Here is a 24,878-nt window from a genome sequence, read left to right as displayed (position 1 = left end):
CAGTCATGAGTAGGGCCCTACCAAATTCATAGTCCATTTTGATCAATTTCACGGTCACAGGATTTTTAAAAAATCACAAATGTCATGATTTCAGCTATTTAAATCTGAAATTTCACAGTGTTGGAATTGTAGTGGTCCTGACCCGAGAAGGAGTTGTGGGGGGGTCGCAAGCTTATTGTGGGGGGGTTGTGCTACTGCCACCCTTACTTCTGCACTGCTGCTGGCAGCAGAGCTGCCTTCAGAGTTGGGCAGCTGGAGAGCGGCGGCTGTTAGCCGGGAGCCCAGCTCTGAAGGCAGAGCCGCCACCAGCAGTAACGGAGAAGTAAGACTGGCCTGGTATGGGACTGCCACCCTTACTTCTGAGCTGCTGCCTGCAGAGCTGGGCCCTCAGTCAGCAGTTGCCACTCTCCGGCTTACCAGCTCTGAAGGCAGTAGCACAGAAGTAAGGGTGGCATGGTACGGTATTGCCACCATTACTTCTGTGCTGCTAGTGGAGGAGTGCTGCCTTCAGAACTGGGTGCCTGGCCAACAGCCACTGCTCTCCAGCCACCCAGTTCTGAAGTCAGCACAGAGGTAAGGGTGGCAATACCACAACCCCCCTAAATTAACCTTGTGACCTCCCCTGCAACTCCCTTTTGGGTCAGGACTCTCAATTTGACAAACGCTGATCTCCCCTGTGAAATCTGTATAGTACAGGGTGAAAGCACACAAAAGACCAAATTTCACAGGGGGGAGACCAGTTTTCACAGTCCGTGATGCGTTTTTCATGACCGTGAATTTGGCAGGGCCCTAGTCATGAGCCACTCACTTGGCTTTTCCTTGGTAGCTGCTTAGCTTATTCATCAAAACCCCAAGGGGTAGATTCTCTACCCTACTAGAGCCCTGCTCAGACACACCACCAGGGAGCCTGTTGTGAGCCTATCTGATTCCGATGCAAGTTTAAAGCTGCAGGAGAGCAGAAGCGATATCTATCTAGCAGAGCTCTGCTCCAGCATGCACACTTCCTGCCCTGGCATGCCCATGATGGACACAGGAGGAGGCAAACATGTCCCCTCCCTTTCCCGCTGGTGGGGGGGAGTTCTGCAGTGCAAAAGGCTGGATCGTCCAGTCTGCTAAGTCTCTAAGGAGTGGTAGAAATCCAACCAGCATGGTAGCCTCCTTAGCAGTCAGCACCCTTCAGTGCCTAGCTCTGTAGCCAGATGTAATTAGACAGGGGTGCAGGCTAGAACACCAATTGCCACAATGTATCTTGTATGTTGTTTCCAGGCTCCTGAGGGCAGTAGGAACACAGCAGACAGCTTGTGTTCTAAATAACCCATGTTGTGCAACAGACCCAGAAAAAGTTACCCATTAGCTGCTGGTTCACTACATAGCACAACGCCTGCATTTAACATTAAAGGGACCAGATCCTCAGCTAGTGTCAGTAGGCATAGCTCACCGATGTTAGTGGAGCATTGCCAGCTTATGCCAAGTGAGGGCCGGGCCCAGACTGGCCATAAACAGGCATTACGCTATGAACTGGATTGAGCAACGGCCCGCATTGGGAAGATCTAGAGATGAGATGGGACTAGAGCAGGGAGATACAGTAGCTGGAGCTCTCTTACTCCTCTTTATTCATGGGCAGCCCTTTGGGATGTCACATACTAGAGTGACGGCTGGACACGGCACCGCTAACCTCTGTTCCTCCTTGACAGGATACAGGACATTCCCTGATTCTAACTCTTTACTAGTGAGCAAGAAATTTACTTTGCCCAGCTCATTCTGCTGGAGCTGGAGTATGAGAGAGAGTTGTTCAATCAGTGTTAAGCAAGAAGCGACAGAGATGTGAATTGAGAGAATGAGCGCATCTACCAGCCCCTCTCAGTCTGTGCTCTGGACACGTGCTCCCTTCCCCGTTCCAGTAGGTCGGGGGAAAGCTTTCCTGCGGCCAAAAATCCAAAAGGAAACAATGTCTCTTGTTTGGTACAGTTTCAAAGAACAGCAAGCCAAATGGAAACTCATTAGAGACCAGATCAATAGGCAGCTCCCCACATGTTTAGGGACACAAGTTAGTCTCTCCTTACATGACCTTGCTGGGAGCAGTTTCACAGCTGTGCTGTGTCAGGTTGTGGGCATTATTCCATTGCCAACAGGGAATGCTCTGCATGTAGCTGCACTTGCTCCACCTCTGTGCACCTTGACACCTTGCATCTTTATTACTCCACATCCGAGGTCCTATTCACAAGCAACAAGGCAACCCGGCAGCTGCATTGCTCTACCAGTAAATCCACAGAAGCCAATGGCATGTCTCTGAGCCTACCCTGACTAAAGGTATGTCTATACTGGAAATGCTACAGAGGCAAGCTGGAGCTGCACCACAGCAGTGTTCCAATGTAGACCCTACCTATGCTGGTAGGAGGGTTTCTCCCATCAGCGTAGGTCATCCACCTCCCCGAAAGGCAGTAGCTAGGTCGATGGAAGAATTCTTCCATCCATCTGGCACAGTCTACCCCCGGGAAGAGGTTGGCATAGCGACGTCTCTCAAGGGTGTGGGGTTTGTGGAGATGTAGCTATGCTGGTGAAAGTTCCCAGTGCAGACTAGCCCTAAGAGAGACTGAACTCAGTGTGCTGTTGGGAAAAAGCTGCTGGTACACCACTCCACACGCTTAAGAAAGATCCCTTTGCTACAACACTGCCTGCCCCCTGCTTGCTGTTAATTCCCTTTGCGGTAAAGTTACTACCTTTTCCATCATATGCAGGATTTAATCATATGTACTTCACACAAAAAACTACCCTAAAGGAACATTATTGACGTTGCAAATACCCAGTGTGTAGGCAGTTCCAGAATAAAGATTGCTTGTGCACCTTTACTTCAGTGCTTCTGCACTACGATAGTCTTTAATTACACGATCTCACGTTGTTTTTTCCACGGGATCCCTGCTTCATTCGGCACATGGGATGGATGGTGCTCAGTTAATGAGCCATTAGTTCATATTTTCTTTTACCCTCTTTGTTCCACCTCTTGACCTTATTTAGTGTGTGCTATTCCAGCACCACTCTGAACGCAGGCTTGTTAATGGCCCCCTGGGTTTTTCTATGGGGTTCATCACGAAAGTATCTGAGTGCTTCATACACAATAATGAATTTATTGTCACTGTACCCCTGGGAGCCGGCGCAGCTGCTGCCTAACCCAGTGGGCTTCTAAATTCTCTAGGTGCTTAACTTTCCGCTGGTAAGGTCCCTGAGGTGCTTTAATTTCTGACATTGGGCACAGCTTCGCCCGCAGTCACACACACAGTGCATACCCTCGGTGAGACAAGGCTGGGCAGCCCTGGGGCACCCTGATACAGGTGCCAGCTCCACAGCAGTGATGAGGAGGAGCAGCAGTGGGTCCCCCACTGCCCACTCCTGACAGGGGGTGGCTGGGCTGAAACTGAGCGAGTGGCTTTGCGACTTGGTGCCTGGGGGACTCAGCTCGGTTCAGGATGTCCAGCACTGCGCCAGCTTCTGCACCTCAGACCCACACAGCTGAGTGGGCCAAAGGCTGTAGGGCAGATCTGGCCTTTTGTCCTAGCCTGCTTCCCTGAAAGTCACCACCATTTTTACCATTGATTTCAGTGGGAGCAGGAGCTGGCTCTAGACATGTTATGTAAATCTTTCTTCATCTGTTTATTATGTCCTTTGTTCCTTGATGCTGATTAGTTTTTCTCTTTAATTGTAGTAGAGGGTTGTGGGGGGGCACTGCTATGGAAGTAATGAGAAAGGCTTTTTCACAGGGTACGTATGCGGTTGTTGTGCGGTGAACATTGCACGGGGTTATTACAAGCGGGGAGCTGTCTATAACACTCTGGAACACGGTTCCCCTGCCTACACACCTTCAGGCACCCCTTTTCAGACTGTAACAGGCACTGTTTTTAACTGCAAAATCGTGGAAAGAAAAGCTGGTCAGGTGATGGGGCTCTTTTCCAATTTGAACATAACGGTTGTTACTGTTTCTGCTTACATAATAATCTAGAACCAAAAGGAGCGTGATCAGATGAGTCATGATTTAAATCAGAAATGTGAAATAAGCATGTCTCAGAGAAGGGAAGCAAAACTTGCTCTTTCTAATTCAGCGAAACTAATGTGAGCTAATATATCCAGCTGGTTGTTGTATCTTAGCATGGACTCAGCTGTGTAGGCTTTTGATCTAATACTCTGCATCTTGAGATCTGCAGAATTTACAAACTCTCATCCCTGCTGGAAACTAAGGCTATGTCTACACTGCAGGCTGGGTGTGGTTGCAGTACCTGTGGACACAGGTCCAAGATCGCTAGCTAAGAGGAGCACTGATAGCAGTAAAGCCATGGCTTCACTGTGGACTAGTTAGCTGAGTAATTACCCACCAGTCTGAGGGGCCATCTACTGCCCATCTTCACTGCTGTTGATGCTCACACCAGCAAGATCAGTAGCAGGGCAGCAGGTCTTGAACCATAGTCTAGCCCAGGCTCTTAGGAACTAGGCAGTTCCACCCTGCCATTAAGGTGACCAGACATCCCGATAAAATTGGGACTTTCCCGATTTTTAGTTCTTTGTCCCGCGTCCCGACCGATGCACGGTCGGGTCGCCATTTGTCCCGATATTGCGGCTTTTTTTTTTTTTGCTTCCCCCATGTGTCCCGATATTTTGTCCGTTTCATCTGGTCACCCTACCTGCCATCCAGCAACCTGCTAACAGCTGCCACAACAGAAGCTGAACTCTGAGAGAGGGCGCCAGTCTTGGGATCTGATTGGTGGAATGCTAGGGGTCCTGATTGGTTCCCAGCTCTTATTTAAATCAAGCCCAGTACCAGGAAGTTGTTCTTTCACTTGGGTTTCCCCTGCTTTGAATTGTCTCTTTTGCACTACACTTGCTCCTACTGTCTGCCTCCTGACTCAATAGTTTGCTCTCTGACCTGTCTCAGACTCTGACCTCCTGGTATGTGATCAGAGAATCAGAGAATCGGAGAATATCAGGGTTGGAAGGGACCTCAGGAGGTCATCTAGTCCAACCCCCTGCTCAAAGCAGGACCAATCCCCTGCCTGACTGATCTGGCCTGACTCCTGCTCTGGCCACTAGGGAAGACCACCCAGGTATTCGGTGACACTTGGGTATGTCTATTGGTGCTGCAATCACACCTCAGACTGCAGTGCAGAAAGAGACCGTCATCCAAGACTTCATTTCATGCACATAAAGTGAATAGTCTCGGCTGGGCTACATGCAGGGGAGAGGGTTTGTTGGATTGGGTCCAGAGCCTACTGCTCTCCTTTCCTTCTGTCCAGTGTAACCACTTTGGATTCTAAAGGGCTAGATCCTTGGTTCTTGTCTCAGGAAGGAGTGTGCGAAGGCAACTCTGCCCAAAGGAGTGATAGCAGCCCTGGGCATACACCTCTTTTCAGTAGCCATGCCCCCTTCACTGTGCATGGCTCTGGGGCTCCTCCAAAGGTTCTCTAAGATGGCTTGAAGGCTGCTTTGTGCTGCTGGAGCAGAAGAGCTATGGGGGGCCCAGGATCAGGCCCTGAGTCATGACAATAGTGGTCTAAATCAGGTCTGTAATAGAAAGGCTGCCTTTGGGAATAAAGGGCAAAATCTGCTCCAAACTCCATAGCATTGCTTCGGTGTAAGTGAGAGAGCATTTGGCATATGTGACTAGTAACATTTCTTGGCTAATTCCCCTATGAAGACCTAAAATAGCTCCTAGTGCTGCTTTTTAAAGATGTGATTAACTTTTAATTCCAATTCTAATATCATTTAAGGAGGAATCCAGCCTGTGGGACATAAACCAGATCTAACCTCATTCATGCTAGTAACCTGGACAAAATCTTCAATTTGGACATCTCTAAGTCCTTGCATCCAGGCTATATCTAAATCTTGCTGATTCTGTCTGAGGAAGATCTGTAAGATACAGCCTTTCCGACTCACCCACACAGCCAACGCTCTCTCGCCCAAGCTCCCACCTCCTGGCTCAGTCCCTGCAATGTCCCTTTGCTCTGGGCTTGTCACGTGCCTGGTCTTGCCCTGCTCCTGTCCATTCAGACTGCTTCTAAGTTCATTCTCCTAGACCTTCGCTTGAACCATGTCACCATTTTTGTATCCCTCCACTGGCTCCTCCTTCTGTACCACATCAAACATAAGCTGCCTTTTATCTCTTTAAAGGCCCTTCACTGCCCGGTCCCACGCTACCTCTTCTCTGTCATTCAATAGCAAGGTGCCAACTCCTTCTCCGATTGCTCCATGGTGCCAGCCTCCATCCCCCACTTGTTAAATTTTCAAACAAGCACCTTCATCCTCTCTCCCATGCTGCCTCTTATGTGTGGGGATGAGCCCCCCATTAACAGCTGCAACAAAGCTCCTTCCCTCAAAACTCCCTTTTCCTGGGGTTAGGCGACTGGTATGGTGTGACCCCTGCCGATCAGCAATATTGTCTCATTGTTTCCTTGTTCTCCTCTGCCTGTGTCCATCTGTTATCTCTTATGCTTTGGGGGAGGACCGTCCTCTTGTTCTGTCTTTGTACAGCGCCTAGCACAATGCGGGCCTGGTCCATGACTCAGGCTCCTAAGTACTACTGCATATTCTGCTGCTTATAAAATGGGTTAATTCTCCTGCTGGGGAGAGGATGAGAGAACAAACACATGGCAGATGTTAGGCTTTTTGCTTAAGCACGACTGGAAGATGCTCGGATACTACAGAGAGGAGCCTAGCATAAAAACCTTTACTGAACAAATACCTTTAATGCAGTTATCCTCAGAACACCCCCACTAAACTCCTATGCTCTAGGTGGGGGAACAGGACGCCTGGGCCATAGAAGGGGATTAAACACAGGTCTTCTGACTTCCTGCCTAGCACCCTAACCACTGAGCCATCCTTCCTCTACCTCTCCGAGTAGCTACACTCCTATTGCTCTTCGGCGCTGAGAGGGGCCGACGCAGTGTTCCACAGAATGAAATGGAAAAGGGCCCTTCCTCGCCTCGCGCTCACCCTGCGAGTGGCAAGCAGCTCTCCCTCGTCTGACCCCTGTGCAGCATCCAAGGCAGCGAGACAACTCAGGTGGCACCTGAAGGCACTGTCCATCCTGAGCCAGACCCCGAAAGTGTGGGTCTCCTAGGCTAGCCACCGTCACCAGCGCATACAGCCCCTGGGCCCTGACCTAGTTTAATCACACAAGAAGCCACAGTGGCAGCCTCCCAAATAAGAGGTTTGAGAACTGAGCACAAGCCTTTGACCCGTGTCCAATGGCAGCCTCATAAAGGGAATCGTTAACCAGAGCAGGAGCTGAAGGGGACTGGTGCGTCCCTCCCTCTCTAGAAACACACAGAGGGCCTGATTCAGCTGCCCCACTAAGCGGTCCCTTCCCTTGCCTTGTCCTGGTTTCTGTAGCTAGTGGAGTAAGGAACCACTCACTGTAAGAGAGGCAGAGCTGAGCCCAACGGGCTGGATCCCTGCCCCATGGCTCTCTCACTGCTCTCCTCTTTGAGCCAGGGGGCTGGGAGCAGGAAGAGCCCTGGCTTCAATCCCCTTTCTTGCTGGCCTGGTGTATAGGGGGATAGAGCTGCTTTCCCCCGCCCCCAGAGCAAGGAGGTAAGCAGGTGAGCACTGTGACCCCGCGAGGTCTGCTCACTCCGTTACAGTCTAGCCCTCTCTAAACAGCTGCGTGTATCCCCTGTGAGATGCTGATGGTAAATGACAGGCTAGGTGCCTATCTTTGTACTGTGTGTAGCCTTCCAGGATTATACTGGTGTCACAATGTACTACTCAGCTTCAGTACGGGCATCTGAATCTGGCTGTGGGCCGGCCACCTACCGTTGGAGCCCCCCGAGTGTGATCTGGTGATATGCCCCAACTGAGATGGGCCTGAGCTGCCCAGTTCGCATCTAGATCTGGACTTTGTCAGAATTCACAGGTGTTTTCATCCAGGCCGAATCTCAATCCCTCCAGTGGCTACCTGGAGTGCAGGGACACTAGGAAAGGAGCATTAACATGCCCAATGCTTGTAAGGCTCCCTCCACCTTTCAGACACTAACGGGCAGGTGATACAAACTTCACCTAGCTAATAGTGCTTAGTCTGAAGTTTCCCTGCGGATCTTCCATGTGCACAATTCCACTGAACTCATTACACCCCTGGGGCATTTTGTGTGCAGAGAGCCTTTAAATAGAATCTTTTCAAGCAAGAAAATGCAAGGCCAGGCAATTTGCTCTGAGTTCAGTTCAGTCCAGCCCATCCACTGTTCCTTTGGGCCGGGAGGAGATCAGGTTAAGCTGATAGTGTAACTAATACACGCAGATCCAAATGATATATACATCCAATGATCCAAGCCTAGTGAAGCCAATAGAAAGATTGCTGTTAATGCAATGGGCTTTGAATGAGACCCAAGTCTTCCTCATTAGCCCCATTCTTAAAAAGGAACAGTCATGTGAGCAGGGGCAAGATATCCTTCACCATGCTGCTGGAAAGCAAAGGTTTGTTCATTTTTTTCAGCACACAGATTTTTGTTTTCTATCAAGGCGAGGGCTTAACCTAGTGATTAAGTCACTGTGATGGAGCTCCCTGCTCTGCCACTGACTTCCTGTGTGACCTTGGACAAGTCACTTGAGTCCTCTGTGCCTCTGTTCCTCCATTGTAAAACGGAAATATTTGTCTGCCTAGCCCCCAATCCTGCAGTCAGGTCTAGGTAGGCATACCCCTGCCACCAGACCACCCCTTTGGGGAAACTGACGCAGTGAGACTGACTTGCCTGTGGCCACACACAAGTTACCAGACTGGAATTTGGGATTGCCTGACTCCCAGTTGTGCTTGCTCCACCAGACTACATTGCCTCTCAGAGTTCTTGGGAGTGGAATTTGCTCCAAGCCATGTTCCCTTTTCTTGAAAAGCCATTGATCATGTGTATCGTCATCTACAGATGTTGTTTATATTTTCCTAAATCTAATGGCGTTATGACCTATGCTAGAAGGGAAGAATCTATGCTTGGGAGAACAAATGGCTTGCTGTACTGTCTGGTAGCAGGCAATGTGAAAACTTCCTCACCCAGCTTGCTCCATAGAACCAGTATGATTTGTGATGGTCACTGCCAGTTGTGTGCTGAAGCTGTCTTGCAGAGAGGTGTCCTGGGCATCTCTAGTTGAGACCACCAAACTCAACTGCCTGTTCTGATCACCACTGGATGTCAACCCAGTCTCAAGAAACTTAAACCTGAGTGTGTTAACCTACTTGCATCATCATGGCCCCAGTTTTAATGATGATTTATTATGAACTCATGCCACAAAAATAAAATCAATAAGCAAATGGAAATACATAGGATCACCCCCTATATCACCACATCTAATCTCAAAAAGAAAAGGAGTACTTGTGGCACCTTAGAGACTAACAAATTTATTAGAGCATAAGCTTTTGTGAGCTACAGCTCACTTCATCGGATGCAACCGATGAAGTGAGCTGTAGCTCACGAAAGCTTATGCTCTAATAAATTTGTTAGTCTCTAAGGTGCCCTAAGTACTCCTTTTCTTTTTGCGAATACAGACTAACACGGCTGCTACTCTGAAACACATCTAATCTGATATTGATTTCAGCATCTGAAAGTCTCCATTAATTATCAGGCACCAGTAGGCAAAATATCACATGCTGCAACACGACTCTATTCAACGTTTCCCAAACTTTGATCAAATTTAGTTGTTGTTGTTTTGTATGTTCCTTTATATTTTTGTTCTGTTATGCAATCACCTGCTTTCAGGTCACAAGATTTCCAACACTGAAAAGCCTGGGTCTTTTCTCAGCTCGTTAAAAACTGGCAAATATTTTCCATTTCCTTGGGGGGGTTTTTTATTTTATTTTTTGTAAAGGCATTCCAAGTTTGCCAGTAGGAGAGTGTCTGTTAGTTGAAGTATCTGGGCCAAATTCCTCTCTGGTGTAACCCCACCGGCTTCGACAGTTACACCAGGGTTGCATTTGGCCCCGTTTCCTGTCTATTCCCCTTACGCTTTACTGCAATCTCCGAAGAGTAGCTTCTCTGCTTGGCTCGGAGGAAGTTGCTCTGAAGCACTAATCGCCCCATGTGATCGCTGTGCACCGATTAGGTGGTTTGTTCTGCCCAGCCCCAGGGCAGAGGATGGGAACCCTGCACTGGGAGCATGTGACAAAAACATATTTTTGCTCCACCCCCTGGGCTGGATTGCAGCCGAGCCAGACAGGGAGAGAGGGAGACCGATCAAAGCAACATCGGCTGCCGCCCTTCACAAGGTAAAGTGCAACTTCACCTTATAATGATCAGTTCAGAGGGGTTTAAACAAGGGATCTGATCGGAAAGGGACTGAGGGTGCCTATTTGCTAGTCAGTAAGTTTCTTAAACTGAGAGTTTCCCTGCCCTGTAGCAATCACCAGCACAGCCCTGCTGCTGCACTTGATATGGAAAAAGAACAGGAGGACTTGTGGCACCTTAGAGACTAACAAATATATTTGAGCATAAACTTTCGTGAGCTACAGCTCACTTTCGTCGGATATGGAAAGTGAATCGGATATGGAAAGTGAAGGATGTTGACAGCAGCATAGGTAAAAATGATGACTGGACAGAGGAGGGAGAGAAATATCTGTTTTATTTTGAGGGGTGGTGCGCAAAGCAGGTAAACTTCCAGAAAGAAGGAGAGCTACATTCTGGATTAACCTGTAGAGCAGAGAGTCTAAACTGTGTCCAGAAGTACAGCCCAGCTATTGCATCTCTGCCTTGAAAGAATGTCCCTCAAAATCCTATGCTAGTTTAATCAGCAGGAAAGAACAGTGGAAACTGGGGTATGCTCCCCTGACATTGAATGCCCTTCGAGCCGGCCTCGGAAATTATGTCACTCTTCAATGTTATGGCACATACTCAGCCTGAGGCTGCAAAATGCCAATTTAAAGTGAGTTAATTAAATTTCACATGCCCTCCATGTAATTTGCTTGGTTGGAGGCGCCCTTCTTTAGCTGAACTTTCAGAAGAGCGTGCCTTGGGGAACAGGGCAGTTTCCTCTGACTCTGAATTTCCAGGCTCCCCTGGGTTTAAGACATAGCCTTCCTTACCTATAAATTGAAGAATTGTCCACATACTGGATTGCCTGTCAATTTCAGCTGAAGCTATGTGGGTAAATCTAGTGCAATCCCTGAAAATGTGTGTGTGTGGTAATTTCATTTGCAATGCAGTATTAATAATAGATCTTCATGGAAGCCTATAAACCACTTCGAGAATCTAGAATATATCTAGAATCCATTCAAGATGTAATCCTGCCTACTTTTTGCCTCCACACTCCTGTTGACTTTAATAGAGCCAGAAGGTGTAAATGGGGTAGGGGATCATGCCCCAAGGGGTTAATTTTCAGCATCATGTAAGCAGAATAAATGGGGCAACTCCAATTATTGTTAACAGAGAGGCTATCTAATCTGCCTCATGTAGGGCTGATTCCTATAAAACCATGGTGGCAGTAGGAAGTAACTTTGTTTTACGACTCTCAATATCTTAGAAAGAAAAGGAGTACTTGTGGCACCTTAGAGACTAACAAATTTATTTGAGCATAAGCTTTCGTGGGCTACAGCCCACTTCATCAGATGCATGCAGTGGAAAATACAGTAGGACAATTTTATATACACAGAGAACATGAAACAATTGGTGTTACCATACACACTATAATGAGAGTGATCAGTTAAGGTGAGCTACTGAGGAACAGTAGGAGGGGAAATAAACATGGGAAATAGTTTTACTTTGTGTAATGACACATCCACTCTCAGTCTTTATTCAAGCCTAAGCCCCTCTGCCATGTACATTGGCCAAACCGGACAGTCTCTACGTAAAAGAATAAATGGACACAAATCAGACGTCAAGAATTATAACATTCAAAAACCAGTCGGAGAACACTTCAATCTCTCTGGTCACTCGATTACAGACCTAAAAGTCTCAATATTACAACAAAAAAACTTCAGAAACAGACTCCAATAAGAGACTGCTGAATTTGCAAACTGGACACCGTTAATTTAGGCTTGAATAAAGACTGGGAGTGGATGGTTTCAGAGTAGCAGCCGTGTTAATCTGTATTCGCAAAAAAGAAAAGGAGTATTTGTGGCACCTTAGAGACTAACAACTTTATTAAGTTGTTAGTCTCTAAGGTGCCACAAGTACTCCTTTTCTTTTTTGGGAGTGGATGGGTCATTACACAAAGTAAAACTATTTCCCCATGATTATTCCCTCCCCCCCACACACACACACACTGTTCCTCAGACGTTCTTGTCAACTGCTGGAAATGGCCCACCTTGATTATCACTACGAAAGTTTTTTTTTCTCTCCTGCGGGTAATAGCTCACCTTACCTGATCACTCTCATTACAGTGTGTGTGGTAACATCCATTGTTTCATGTTCTCTGTGTCCTACTGCATAAAATAGTCCTACTGCATTTTTCACTGCATGCATACAATGAAGTGGGGAGAGGGCTAATTCAGTGGTTTGAGCATTGGTCTGCTAAACCCAGGGTTGGGAGTTCAATCCTTGAGGGGACCATTTAGGGATATGGGTCAAAAATTGGGGATTGGTCCTGCTTTGAGCAGGAGGTTAGACCAGATGACTTCCTGAGGTCCCTTCTAACCCTGATATTCTAAGTGGGCTGTAGCCCACAAAAGCTTATGCTTTAATAAATTTGTTAGTCTCGAAGGTGCCGCAAGTACTCCTGTTCTTTTTGCAGATACAGACTAACACAGCTGCTACTCTGAAATCTGTCAATATCTTAAGTTTTATCATTTCAAACAAAACCTACTCCTGGCTCTTGTGTAGAGGGGAGGTTAGTTTCATTTTTGGAGATCAAAAATTGTTGAATTTAATGGATCCTGGCAGTTGCGGGGTGCCCACAATCCTGCTGTCTTCCATGGCAATTGAGGGCACTTACAAGGCACCTCACACCATGCCAGACTGGGCCCTTCCTTTACTTTCTATCTGTCTTTTGCTACTGAGTCTTTAAATGGAGAACCATTCCCAACCATCCAGGTAGGGAACAACAATGTTGCTTCCAAGCACTGATATTTTTATTGACCCTGTGGCTCTTAAATACAGTATGCCGCTGAGTGCTAATGCTTTGCAAATATTAACACATTCCTAAAGGGGAGGGCATGGATGTGAGGGAGGAGGGTGTGTGAGAGAGTAGATGTCATTAAAAATAGTTCTGAGTACGTATTTATGACGTCTACTTGACACCCTGCCAGTGTCCTGTGATTTCCAGAGAATGACTCTTCTACCTCAAAAGTCTTTAAAATAACAATGAAGGTCTGAAGCCACATTGCCTGTGCCATGTCTTCCTCCTTCACTTTCTATCACCCCCTCAGTTATTCTCCCCCACCCCCGTTTATAATTTTATAAATTCATGTAAGGTTAAGAAGAACTATTACCTGGAAATTATGTTCTGTGAACCTTGTTCATTATATTTTTTTAAAACAACTCTTTACATTATTCTCCCCCAAATTATAAAATGCCCCTCTCCTCAGCAAGGCTTATGAAAACAAAACAATTGTGGCATTTTCAGGCCTTCCTATTTTAAAGCTGTGCTGAGCCAAAAAGGTACAATTACAGCTCAGATTTCAAACCACCAGATTCTGGAATAAAATGTCAAAACATGGAGTTATTCCAGTATAGCTTGTTCACTTTAAATGTATACCCGACCTTATTCTGGAATAACTTTCATGTATGAACAAGCCAATGTGTTTGAGTTTAAAACCCTGTATAGCTGATTTTATCATGGAAATACTAACAGACTCTACAGTATATGTTCAGCTATTATCATGTAACAACACTATGATATTCTAGAGTTTTAATGATTCAAAACACTGCAGTTTTACAGTAATGCTTACTTTTCTTTCTTTTTTTTAAAATTAATCATTAGGTACAATAAACATTTGTTTCTTCTCTTAGGGGAGACATGTTGGAAAAGCTTTTATTTCACTCAAACCACCTTTAAGTCACTGATATTAGGCTTTCCTTGATTACACCTGCTTCTTCCAGAAACCGTTGGACAGTCTCCCAAAGAGGTTTCATTTCCAAAATTACTGACCTCCCACATTGAAGTTAATGGGAGCTCAGCACTTCCGAGAACCGGGCACCTATTATCTTATTGTGCGAGTCTAATCTTAATGCACGTATTCCAGACAACTTGAGTACATAACAGAATTAGTTACTGTACGTTAGATCAAAGATGAGCATGTGAGTAGCACCCAGACAGCTGATGAGTTGAAGTATTTACCTTATCACCTGTGTATTGATTTCCTTTACATAATCGGAGGTTAGAAATTAAGCATTCTTTAGACGCTATATTGCTGCATCTTCCAAAGCCCAAATATAGGATGTAATGTGTGTCAAAGACAAAAATGAAGGCTATAAAAAAATTGCCATGTGAGATGCTTAACAAGTCTGAGGGATTCCAACTCTTTCTGCAGGCTCAGCTTCGTAGGTCTTTATTTCTGATACAAATAATTTTCAGTAATTTAAGCAAGAGGACACCAAAATTGTGTGAAACAGAAGTAAGTTGGGGCCTAACATGAGTGATGCCTCCTGAAAGGAAATACATTTGAGAGGTCACTAGCCAGGAGAATTTCTGGCCAAAATATCTCATGCATCTAAGATTCAATGCTCATTTCCTTAAAGGGACATTGTCAGGTTAAAAAAAAAATTAAATTATACCTGTGCTGCTAATAATACTTTAGGATGCAAATTCAGGATAGAATTTAAGCACATGTTTAACTTTAAGCACATGCTTATGCGCTGTCCTGGATAGGAATGCTTTCCTGAATCAGGACCTAAGTTATTAAAGGGAGTGATTTTTTTAAATCAAATTCACTGTCCACTACTTTAAAATATTAGAATTTACTTGTTTCATTTCTCTCAACTGAGACAAGAGGGGGAAAGCGGCTAGGCAATTTCACACATCCCAGCCCCTGTTGTCCGTTTCCTGTGAGGTAGGAAAGTATTGTTCCTACTTTACAGATGGGGAATTAGAGCAGAGAGGGTATGTTTACACAGCCCGCGGCAGCAGTGAGACTCCCAGCTGGGTCAGCACACGCAGGCTCACAGGGCTGGTGCTAAAACTAGCTGTGTAGACAGCACTTTGAAGTTGTGCTTTGGGCTCTGAAGGCCACTTACCTCCCCGGGCGTTAGAGACCCCTGAGCTCCAGTCTGAGCTGCAGCATCTATTTTTAGTGCCTCAGCATGAGCCTGAGTCTGTTGGCCCGGGCTCGGAGGCTCACTGCCTCTGTGAAGGGGGGGCTGACACAACCTGCACACCCCCTTACTGTCGGTGCTTGAAAGTAAATTCACATGGTAAAGCAGGTTAGCCTAATTTTATTTCACATGCCGCCTTTGGGGCAGATCCGAGGCTAGTGTAAATCCGTCATAGTGCTGGGTAGCAAAGACATTGCTCTAGTGAAAATCAAATCCACAAGCTATGATGCACCAGTGGGAGCAGAGGCTACTTGAGCCCGCACTGAGAGTTTTCATCTCACCCCACCCTGCAGATTCCCCCGGGACACGGTTATGCCATGGTGGGGGCAGAACTCATCCCCAAAAGAATTACACGGTCTTGCTTGCAGAGCTAGAAGGCAGCACGACCAGCAGACCAACATTCTATGACAAGGAATGTGTCCTTTCCTCGAGCTGGTTGAAGTAGCAAGAGGAAAGAAGCAACCAAAATGTGTCTTATTAAACTCTGATGGCTTAATTACAGCTGGAAATTCAGCTGCCGAGGTCTTCCTCTTAGGATCATAGAATATGAGGGTTGGAAGGGACCTTAGGAGGTCATCTAGTCTAACCCCCTGCTTAAAACAGGACCAATCCCCAATTTTTGCCCCAGATCCCTAAATGGCCCCCTCAAGGGTTGAACTCACAACCCTGGATTTAACAGCTAATGCTCAAACCATTGAGCTATGCCTCCCTCTCCCCCCATTCCCTGTTTGCTCCACTCTTTAGGGTCTTTGCCCCAAGAATAGATGTTTTCTTGTCTGTGTGCAGGGTACAAGGCTCAGCTATGTGTGGTAAGGCTGCATGCACATGCTCTGGCAACAAACTTCCTCTAATTCCACTAAGTGCCCTCTAATCTTGTGTCATGGGGCATACATCTTGGAGGTGAATTAATCCCTTCTAACCTCTTTGCTCTGGCCATAGTCTGTATCACAAATGTCTGAAAAGGGGAAAAGCCAACTGAATTCTTGCTTTGTTTCCTCATAGGGATCATGAAGTGTAAAATTGATCCTTCATGACACCCTGACCCAGGTTCTTCACTCTAGTGTCTTCCACAGATGGAATCAATCTGTTCTCTCCTCTCCCAGCTACTATGTGAGGCTTCCAAATACAGCATGATCAGCTTTGAGGCCTGAATCTCCTCTCACACCTGATTTACACCAGTTTTATTCCATTGAATTCAGTGGATTTTCCTGATTTTCACCTGTGCACACTGGAGGAGAATCCAGCCCTTTTCCCTATTGCATCATGGGATTTTGGAACATTGTTAGTGTTAAGAGTCAGCTCCTTGGGGAACCATAGCTTCACTCCTAATTCATCAGTTCTGTTTTTATGGTGATGAACATAAACCTTCTGAATTTGAACCCAATGTAAACCAATGCAGTGATAACTGCCTGAGTCTGCAGACAACTTGAAATGATTGCTCCAAGGTGTGAGCTGCCTCATATATCTCAGCAGAGCATTAAATCTGAGAACTAAACCTGACCATTTAAATGTTAATATAGTTAACTATGACCCTGCTGGGTCACTTCATCAGAAATATCCAGCTAATGTCCTTCCCCTACAATCCCAAGCTACCTCGCACATCTGCAAGCGCTGGAGGAACCAACTAGGGGCTGTCCTCCTCTTGACCTGATGCTTACAAACAGGGAAGAATTGGTAGGGGAAGTATAAATGGGTAGCACCCTGGGCAGCAGTGACCATGAGATGGTCGAGTTCAGGATCCTGACAAAAGGAAGAAAGGAGAGCAGCAGAATATGGACCCTGGACTACAGAAAAGCAGACTTTGACTCCCTCGGGGAACTGATGGACAGGATCCCCTGGGAGGCTAATAAGTGGGGGAAAGGAGTCCAGGAGAGCTGTATTTTAAAGAAGCCTTATTGAGGGCGCAGGAACAAACCATCCCGATGTGCAGAAAGAATAGCAAATATGGCAGGCAACCAGCTTGGCTTAACAGAGAAATCTTTGGTGAGCTTAAACACAAAAAGGAAGCTTTCAAGAAGTGGAAACTTGGACAGATGACTAGGGAGGAGTATAAATATATTGCTCAAGCATGCAGGGGCGTAATCAGGAAGGCCAAAGCACAATTGGAGTTGCAGCTAGCAAGGGATGTGAAGGGTAACAAGAAGTGTTTCTACAGATATGTTAGCAACAAGAAGAAGGTCAGGGAAAGTGTGGGACCCTTACTGAATGGGGGAGGCAACCTAGTGACAGATGATATGGAAAAAGCTGAAGTACTCAATGCCTTTTTTGCCTCAGTCTTCACAAACAAGGTCAGTTCCCAGACTGCTATACTGGGCAGCATAGTATGGGGAGGAGGTGAGCAGCCCTCAGTGGTGAAAGAACAGATTAAGGACTGTTGAGAAAAATTGGACATGCGCAAGTCCATGGGGCTGGACGCACTGCATCTAAGGGTGCTCAGAGAGTTGGGTGATGTGATTGCAGAGCCATTGGCCGTTATCTTTGAAAACTTTTGGCGATTGAGGGAGGTTCCGGACGACTGGAAAAAGGAAACTATAGTGCCCATCTTTAAAAAAGGGAAGAAGGAGATCCAGGGAACTACAAACTGGTCAACCTCACCTCAGTCCCTGGAAAAATCATGGAGCACGTCCTCAAGGAATCCATTTTGAAACACTTGGAGGAGAGGAAGGTGATCAGGAACAGTCAACATGGATTCACCAAGGGCAAGTCATGCCTGACCAACCTGATTGCCTTCTATGATGAGATAACTGGCTCTGTGGATATGGGGAAAGTGGTGGATGTGATATATCTTGACTTTAGCAAAGCTTTTGATACAGTCTTCCACAGTATTTTTGCCAGCAAGTTAAAAAAATATGGATTGATGAATGGACTATAAGGTGGATAAAAACTGGCTATATCGTTGGGCTCAACGGGTAGTGATCAACGGCTTGATGTCTAGTTGGCAGCCAATATCAAGCGGAGTGCCCCGTGGGTCGGTCCTGGGGCCGGTTTTGTTCAACTTCTTCATTAATGGTCTGGATGATGGGATAGATTGCACCCTCAGCAAGTTCGCTGATGACACTACGCTGTGGGGAGAGGATAGGGATAGGGTCCAGAGTGACCTAGACAAATTGGAGGATTGAGCCAAAAGAAATCTGATGAGGTTCAACAAGGACAAGTGCAGAGTCCTGCACTTAGGAAGGAAGAATCCCATGTACCGCTATAGCCTGGGACCGACAGGCTAAGCAGCAGTTCTGCAGAAAAGGACCCGGGGATTACAGTGGACAAAAAGCTGGATATGAGTCAGCAATGTGCCCTAGTTGCCAAGACCACTAACGGCATATTGGGCTGCATTAGCAGGAGCATGGCCAGCAGATCAAGGGAAGTGATTATGCCCCTCTATTCGGCACTGGTGAGGCCACATCTGGAGTACTGCGTCCAGTTTTGGGCCTCCCACTGCAGAAAGGATGTGGACAAATTGGAGAGAGTCCAGTGGAAGGCAATGAAAATGATTAGGGGGCACATGACTTACGAGGAGAGGCTGAGGGAACTGGGCTTATTTAGTCTGCAGAAGAGAAGAGTGAGGGGGGGATTTGATAGCAGCCTTCAAGTACCTGAAGGGCGGTTCCAAAGAGGAAGGAGCTAGGCTGTTCTCAGTGGTGGCAGATGACAGAACAAGGAGTAATGGTCTCAAGTTGCAGTGAGGGTGGTCTAGGTTGGATATTAGGGGAAACTAGGTTGGATATTAGGAGGGTGGTGAAGGTTATCTAGGGAGGTGGTGGAATTTCCATTCTTACTGTTTTTAAGGCCCAGCTTGACAAAGCCCTGGCTGGGATGATTTAGTTGGGGTTGGTCCTGCTTTGAGCAGGGGTTTGGACTAGATGACCTCCTGAGTTCCCTTCCAACCTTAATCTTCTATGAGTCTTAGGTATTAAAAATCCCAAGGGCTTCCTCCTTAGCTCCTGAAACATGTAGCTTCCCCAGGACAATTTCTACAGTGCAGTTATCATTAGAAAAACCTGCAGCATGTTGAAATCCTGAAAATGTGGGCCCAGCACAAATGGAATTAATAGCAAAAGAAATAACACTGGGACTACCCTAATGAACATGTTATTGATTTACACAGCTCATTTAAATGCAAACAAGTTGAATTAAGCAGCCACAGAGTTTCCAGTTTATGATATCACAGAGCCACTGTGGTTGTACCACAGACTATTTGAGTTGAAGTAGGACTGATGGGATGAAACTAAGACATTATGGCTGAATATCTGGAAATGCTTCTGCCAGTGAGATGTCTGAGGCTGTGGAATAGTCTCTGAAGGCCATATGACTCCTTGGCCTATTGGCTGCTTGGCTCTCTGGTGCAATCGATTTGTAAAGCATTGGGAATGTGCAGTAGGAAGCACTCCTGCACTGGCAGTAGGGAAAAGGCCTGGGTAATTTACTAATAGGCCCCATCTCTGACTTCTGTGATTCTATGAAATGCTTATACTCTAGACTTCACACAATAGCATTTCATGCCCAAGACTTGTTGGACTAAATTCATCCCTGGTGTAACTCCACTAAGTCAGTATCGTTAAAATCTGTGATGAATTTCCTGTTGATGCTCAGCCATCTCTCCTGGAATGTGGCTGTCATTCAGGCATTGTTCCCACAGGCCAATTTAAGCCAAGCCATTCAATTCATTATGTTCCTATCCGTTACTGCTTAGCTGTAATAGGAATATTTAAATCATTAAACACCTGTGCATGCTGTATGCTTGAACTCATGTCAGGTAGGAAAGGAATTAACTTGTGTTTGTTTAGCTACTGTTTACTTTGCATGTTTCCATTAATTTTTATTGGTTTACAGTGCAGCTGGCTTTTCTAGGTATTAAACATCTGCACAGAGGCAGGTACAATAGCCTCTTGTTTCTGTATATTTGCATGCATTAGATTTAACCCATTCAAACAGTACCAGAAAACAAAAGCAAGTTTACCTCTTTTCTAAAAAAACCGAGGAGTCCTTGTGGCATTCTAGGCCACAAAAGCTTATGCACAAATAAATTTGTTAGTCTATAAGGTACCACAAGGACTCCTCGGTTTTTTTTTGTTTTTTTTTTTGCTGATACAGACTAACACGGCTACCACTGAAACCTTTTTACTAATGTAATTCCCAAGACAGTACATCAGATTTACACTGTTTATAACAGAGATCAAAATTTAACTCCTCTGAGGCATGGTCAAGCTAGGTTTCTCAAGGAAAAAGTCCTGTCCTCCTGACATAGGGCCAGATTCTATTCTTTCTCACACCTTTACTCCAGGGTTGCTCCCACTGATTTCAGTGTGACTGCTACGTTTGGAGTAAGCCACTACTCAACATGAGGAAAGGGATGGGACTCTGCCCCTTGATTCTCAAACTGAAAAACATTTTAAATGTATTCCTAAGGGTCAGATTGTTCTCCCGTTGAATAGCATCTGACTCCTGTTGAAGTCAGCAGAACTTCATGTGAGTAGAATCTGGTCCTAGTTAAAGACACACCAAAAGCAGAGTAAGAACATCTGAATCTTGCTCATAATCGTTTAAAAAATGGTATGTGAATAATAAATACATGGCATAGCATCAGTGCATCAATCAGCAGCAATACTCCTGTGATTTTAGCATTATTGTCATATAAGTATTTCTAAAACCGGCTGACTTGTGTTTTGGCATCAGTCAGTTGCTCTGATATCAAGCCAATTAGAACATCACTGAGAGCTTACACATAGAAGTACAGGGCTGTAAACTGGTCTACCCTCTCTGCGTGTTGTAGTATGGGAGGGAGACAGCAGCCAGGCACAGCTTTGAGTCCATCCACCTCATCCCCAGTGCACCAGCCAGCACAGCCATGCCTACACGGAGAGGGAAGGAAGCTGCACCAGGTATAGGCCTGTCGTGAATGGTTTACTTCTCCCATGAAGCAAGGGAGAATCATGACTGAGCCACAGTTTGGGTCCTGGTCCCCCCTTGGGGCAGTGCAACAATGCACAACTTTTCCTTCAAAGCTAGTGGTAAAGCCCCTTAAAGAGAGTAGCAGGATTTTATAAAGGTTGGGATTTAAAGGAGGAGGAGGGAGACTAAGAATAAACTCACCTGTTTCCAATCTAGGCTGTGTCTATCTAGTATACCCATTATCCATCTTAATGTCCACTGTCAATCATACACACTGCTGTCAAATCTGGAACACACGCCTTTACAAATTACAGCCTACACTGCGAGTGTTAGTGGTTTGTCAGTTCCCAGTAGGAACTGCTAAACAAAGCTTCCTTTTCTAATTCCATGGGACTGTCAATTTCTAAGCCTCATTAATGTCCCGGGGATGTTTGCTCCGGCAATTGATCAAAGACTAATGAGAGCCCTTTTTCCTTAGCCTAAAGTTATAACTGTGATAAGGTTTGCCTTAAACTCTATCCAAAATGAGATTGGACCATTAAATAAAAGCTGCAATAGCAATACATAAAACCATAGGTTGCCTGGTTGTAGATAGAGCTGTTTGAACTTGTTTTCTCCCAGCATCCTGTGTACTGAATGTCATTGCAATTTTCTGAAGGGATGCAAAGTGCAAACGATAGGAGCGCTGTAGAAAACTACAAATGGGTGAAGGGGAAAAATGTGATTATAGACCTGAGAAATCTTATGACTCTGTGACCGTTCCAAAGAGCAAACAACAGCCAGTGAACTTGCCTTTGACATGAGTGGAGGCCATGAGTGGAGGCTTCCTCGGGGTTGGCAGGGAGGGCTTTCTGCCTGCCGTGTTTGGATACAGTGTAATCTCTCCCCCTGCAGTGAATTGGATCCTTTGTGTTAATTTTGCTTGCCTTCTTTCAGCTCAGAGAAGGGCATCAGCTGCAAAACTCAGATCTCAATTTCAGCACCACCAGGACCTCTTGCTTCTCCCTGGCCATTTGCGGGGATTTGCCACCGTTCTGACTGCATAGGCCATTAGAGAGTCTTGCACTCTGATGGCCTGGTAAGGAAACACAGATTTACAGCACCAGGTTCACAGCTGGTATAAATGAGCAGAGCTCTGTCCAAATCCATAGAATTGCCCTGATTTATACCAGCTGAAGATCTGGCCCATAATATCAAAAAGAGTAGCTGAGGATACATTGAGAGACACCAGATTTTTGAATTAACATTGGCAACTTGATTTTCAGAAAGTCAAGTCTGGGAAAACATGCATGATAGAGTTGAGCAAATAATTGATTTTTCAGTTCAGGGGCCAAATCAAAACATCTTTTAAAAAAAATTGTTCAGTTTGAACCAAAAGTGAATTATTTTGTTTTTTCTCACCAGAACGGAAAAACTGGGGGGGAAATTGTTTGTGGTTGAACAAAATGTTTTGTTTGACCTGTGACAGGGTGTACCAGGGCCTTTGAGGCGCCCTGCTGGAGGCCCTGTGGTCCTACCACACCATGCCCCAGAAAAGGAGCAGTGAAAGTGAGTCCTACAGGCCTTCCTAGAAAGGCTGCAGGGAAGCAGCCAATCAGAGCCCAGCAGACTCTATTAAAAGATGCTGCAGGGGCTGAGTAGGTCAGTTTCTGGCTGGGGCCAGAAGGGGGAAGAAGGACTGGAAGGCTGTGAAACTCCATAGGTAAAGAGATCTGGGAGAGACTCTGCTCAAGCATGGACCAGAGAACCCTGAGGTAAGGGTGATGAGCAAGGGGGTCTGTGGGAAGTTGCCCAGGGAATAGCTGCAGCAACTATTAAAGGGAGCAGCACGTGGCGGCTATTTGTAGGTTCTGTGTGTTGGGACCCAGAGTAGTGAGTGGGTCCCAGTCCCCACACTGGAAAAGTGGCCAAAGCCCCAAGAAGGGGACAAGTTTAATTTAGAAGCCCAAGCACAAGGCTAGAATTTAAAGGCAAAGAAAGCCTTGGGTCACTGCTCTGTACCCAGGCAGGGACAGACTTAAAGCTAGCCCAGAAAGGACTGAGAACTGAGCCTGGAGACAGGGTTGCAGACATTACCAAGGGCATAGGGAGAGGCCCTGTCCGGAAGGGGTTTGTGAGTTCATACACATTTACTGGGTGTGACTTGGCCAGAGGGCTGAGCCACTGAAGACACACCTGATGAGGGCACTAGCTGACAGGGGACACTGCCAAGAGAGCAGGTTTGAACCCACCCAAAAGGGGGCACTCATGAGAGGTGTGGTCCCTATCACACACCCACAACTATTTTTTTTTCCTGATTTTTTTTTTTTTATTTTGGGTTATTTTCAAGTATTTCTCACTTTTTTTTATTTAGAGTTCTGCTAAATTAATTGTTTCAAAATGGAAAAGTTGAAACATTCCATTTGGAACTGGCCAAACTGAATCCTTGCAACTTCTTGAATTTTTTCAGGGTTTTTTTTAGCCAAAACTATTCACTGAATTTGCCACTTGTGTTCTGAAAAATTTCACCCAACTGTAGTGAAAAATGCATGTACACTTATTACTAAGCAGGGGTTCAAGAGCAGGTGTGGGGGTGGTGGAATACAGCTAAAAGCAAAGAGGGGCTCCCCCTTTTCTGCCTGGCTTGTGTTAGCAGCACTCTCGCATACTCACGATGAGCTGTAGCTCACAAAAGCTTATGCTCTAATAAATTTGTTAGTCTCTAAGGTGCCACAAGTACTCCTTTTCTTTTTGCGAATACAGACTAACACGGCTGCTACTCTGAAACATACCTATGTATGTCAGGCATGAAAAAATCCACACCCCTGCTCAACATAGCTATTAGCTGAGATGGCAAAAAAAAAGCCTTATATAAACTGATCTTACAGTAGTGCTGTCATTCTGAAGCCTTTGGGGCCAGATCCTCAGCTGGTGTAAACTGGCTTATCTTTCCATGGCTCTACATCGATTTACATGAGATGGAGATTAATTCCCTTTGACTCATCCATGGTCACCAGATAGGTAAAACATCTGCTGACTCAAGTTAATAATTTTTGTGCATTTTATTCAGACATATATAAGAGAGGGAATGGGGAAATCAGCTGATGGTCATATTGATTTCATTTTCTTAAAATAGAAGGTTATGTTTGTGGCTTTCATGCTGATGAATGCTCTTGTGTAAAGCTGCAAAATTCCATGAACAAACATTAAAAATATCAACTTCAGCTAGTACATGCTATTCACTATCAGGCAATAGCTTTCCCATTTGATTTCCAAGAAAGGTTCATATTTAAAAGTTGCGGCAGCTAATTTACCAGAACTGTATCAAGGAAGATTTTATTTTTTGGCTCCAGAATTCTAGTTCAAATGTCACTTTCATGTGATGCTGCCCTGTCTGACCTCTCTGCAGGCACATTGCTGACAAAAATAACATTGCTTATGAAAACCGCAATATTGAGGCCCCGCTAATAAGTGTAGAACCAGTGCAGACTATTAGACCAACTCTTCTGCTGTTTCAGTTCAGCAGACCACATGAGTTTGTAGGTTTTTTCCATTGAGCATCAATTTTCCAATCAACATTGATTCTAGTGAGTCTACTCCAGTTCTTAAAGTTAAGCCTTGTGCTTACGTTCTTGGCTGAACTGGGGTCCCTTTGAAGTCAATGAGTTTTACTGATCCCAGTGGAATGAAAACTGGGCAAATGCTGAATATTTAGTGTTCGGCTCTTGGGCTTAGTGGTAGCTTCCTTCATAAGTGATCCCATTGATTTCTGTGGTGGGAGGTGCCACTCGGTAAGTGGGGGTG

General features: G+C 45.7%; 1 protein-coding gene across 11 annotated transcripts in view; it reads left to right on the top strand.

Moving 5' to 3' along the window:
• Positions 1-9,984: 9,984 nt before the first annotated feature.
• Positions 9,985-24,878, top strand: part of MLPH (melanophilin) — an 87,252-nt gene continuing 72,358 nt past the window's right edge. For 10 of the 11 annotated variants that reach the window (XM_038422189.2, XM_038422188.2, XM_043505733.1 and 7 more), the window contains exon 1: positions 9,985-10,231. The gene's annotated coding sequence lies outside the window, so the exon portion shown is untranslated. Of the gene's footprint in view, positions 10,232-22,732; positions 22,850-24,878 lie in introns of those variants that run through there. The other variant, XM_043505730.1, reaches the window with a different exon arrangement.

The sequence above is a fragment of the Dermochelys coriacea genome, chromosome 11 (assembly GCF_009764565.3).
Source record: "Dermochelys coriacea isolate rDerCor1 chromosome 11, rDerCor1.pri.v4, whole genome shotgun sequence".
Classification (NCBI taxonomy): domain Eukaryota; kingdom Metazoa; phylum Chordata; order Testudines; family Dermochelyidae; genus Dermochelys; species Dermochelys coriacea.
Note: the sequence above shows the minus strand (reverse complement) of the source record. Positions and strands in the feature narration are given on the sequence as shown.